This window comes from Schistocerca americana, unplaced genomic scaffold (assembly GCF_021461395.2).
Source record: "Schistocerca americana isolate TAMUIC-IGC-003095 unplaced genomic scaffold, iqSchAmer2.1 HiC_scaffold_112, whole genome shotgun sequence".
Lineage (NCBI taxonomy): Eukaryota > Metazoa > Arthropoda > Insecta > Orthoptera > Acrididae > Schistocerca > Schistocerca americana.
This window is the reverse complement of record NW_025725176.1, coordinates 62,501-65,000: the sequence shown is the minus strand read 5'-3', so window position 1 is coordinate 65,000 and position 2,500 is coordinate 62,501. Positions and strand designations below refer to the sequence as shown.

The following is a 2,500-nucleotide window of genomic DNA, read 5'->3' as shown; positions in this document are numbered from 1 at the left end:
AGGCGTTCCGGAAGGGCGCGGGCCAGAAGGAAGAGATTCATCACTTTCACCAGGACTTCGTGCGGCAGGCGCCGCAACTCCGCTGGGGTAAGGCCGTCCGGCCCGGCTGCTGATCCCCTGGGCGGCAACGCGGCGGCGACCTCCTCATGTGTGACCGGCCCCCATATGCACTCGAGAGCGACAGGCTCTGAGTGCGGGAGGAGGCGGTCACGAATGAAGCCCGCGGTGGAGATGGGCTTCTTGGTGAAGAGGTCCGCCCAGAAGTCCAGCAGACCAGGGATGGCAGGTGGCGGCTGGAGCAGGGTGCCATCCAAGAGGCCGCGCACGCAACGTGCACGCGACCGTCGGAAGGCATCCTGCGTTCTCGCGTACTCCCAGCGGCGCCGCTTGCGCTTCTGCGTCGGCGGCGCGGCAGGCGGCCGCTTCGATGGTTGGCGCGGCCGCTGTGTCCTGGTGATCGATCTCTCCCCTCTGGACCCGACCGACGCAAGGGCATCCGGGAGCATGCCCAGGATGACATCGGGCGGCGTGCCCCGCCCTAGACCTATGACACGATCCAGGGCAGAGAAACGCTGGGCGGAAGCGGGTAGCCCCGCCAGATGCTCCCAGATGGCGGCGTCAGTCGGCCCCTCCGGCGGCGGCCCGGTGGTGTCGGCCGCGAAGTCCTCGGCTGCGTCGACGGGCGGCGCAGCGGCCTCGCCCGCGTCAGGCAGCGGGCTCGCTGCTCCCCGGCGGGACGCCGGCTCTTCCCCCCGACCGATCTCAAGCGCCTCCATGAATTGGCGGACAAGCTGCTTGTGGGCAGCTTGCCGCCGTCGGCACTTGATTGCCTCGAGCGTTCGGTCGGGGAACATCCTGATGAGTTCTTGATTGACGAAGAAGAACCGGGCGTCCCTCTCAAGGAACAGTTCGGCCTCCGCCTTGGCGAGCGACAGGACTTCTTCCTCCGTCCACCTCGCGCGATGCCTCTCCGTGACGATCTCCGCGTTGGCGGCCGCAAGATGTTGGCGGCGGCGATGGACCCCGAGACCGTTCTTGGTTGTAAAGCTGCGGTGGCACTCACTACAGGTATACATAGCTGCAAAAGTTACAAGATTTTCGGCACGGCCGGTTGGCCGGCTAGGTGCTGGGGGAGTTGGGGTGGCACCTTCAGCGGAAGGGCCACCACTTGTTCTCTGCTTACTGCCCCCAACTAAAAAAGGGATAGTGCGAGGGGGGGCTGGTAACCCCCCCAAGCCCCTGGTGCGGTCTTCCACTCTGCGAAATCAGCGGGCCCACGAGAAGGGGAGAAGACCGCAGGAGAGGAGAGGCTAAGAGGGCTAGGCCCATGTATTGCGCATCACTCTCCCTGTAACTATAACCCAAGGAAGGCACCTCGCAGCAGCAGCACGACTACATCAAGACCGCACTTCGAGAAGCCAAGTCCGGATGCAGCCACACCGCTGCCACTTGGCCACCTTAAGAGAGTCATAGTTACTCCCGCCGTTTACCCGCGCTTGCTTGAATTTCTTCACGTTGACATTCAGAGCACTGGGCAGAAATCACATTGCGTCAACACCCGCTAGGGCCATCGCAATGCTTTGTTTTAATTAGACAGTCGGATTCCCCCAGTCCGTGCCAGTTCTGAGTTGATCGTTGAATGGCGGCCGAAGAGAATCCGCGCACCCGCGCGCCCCCGGAGGAGCACGCTAAGGCGGACGCGGCCTCGCAGCAAGGAAGATCCGTGGGAGGCCAAGGCACGGGACCGAGCTCGGATCCTGCACGCAGGTTGAAGCACCGGGGCGCGAACGCCGCGCAGGCGCGCGCATCCTGCACCGCCGGCCAGCACGAGGCCAACCAACGGCGAGAGCAGACCACGCCCGCGCTAAACGCCCGCACTTACCGGCACCCCTACGGCACTCACCTCGCCCAGGCCCGGCACGTTAGCGCTGACCCACTTCCCGACCAAGCCCGACACGCCCCGATCCTCAGAGCCAATCCTTATCCCGAAGTTACGGATCCAATTTGCCGACTTCCCTTACCTACATTATTCTATCGACTAGAGGCTCTTCACCTTGGAGACCTGCTGCGGATATGGGTACGAACCGGCGCGACACCTCCACGTGGCCCTCTCCCGGATTTTCAAGGTCCGAGGGGAAGATCGGGACACCGCCGCAACTGCGGTGCTCTTCGCGTTCCAAACCCTATCTCCCTGCTAGAGGATTCCAGGGAACTCGAACGCTCATGCAGAAAAGAAAACTCTTCCCCGATCTCCCGACGGCGTCTCCGGGTCCTTTTGGGTTACCCCGACGAGCATCTCTAAAAGAGGGGCCCGACTTGTATCGGTTCCGCTGCCGGGTTCCGGAATAGGAACCGGATTCCCTTTCGCCCAACGGGGGCCAGCACAAAGTGCATCATGCTATGACGGCCCCCATCAACATCGGATTTCTCCTAGGGCTTAGGATCGACTGACTCGTGTGCAACGGCTGTTCACACGAAACCCTTCTCCGCGTCAGCCCTC

The 2,500-nt window shown here is 63.1% G+C and overlaps 1 pseudogene; it reads right to left on the bottom strand.

The window, feature by feature from the left end:
• LOC124560908 overlaps window positions 1–2,500 on the bottom strand; it is a 7,952-nt pseudogene that overhangs the window by 3,611 nt on the left and 1,841 nt on the right.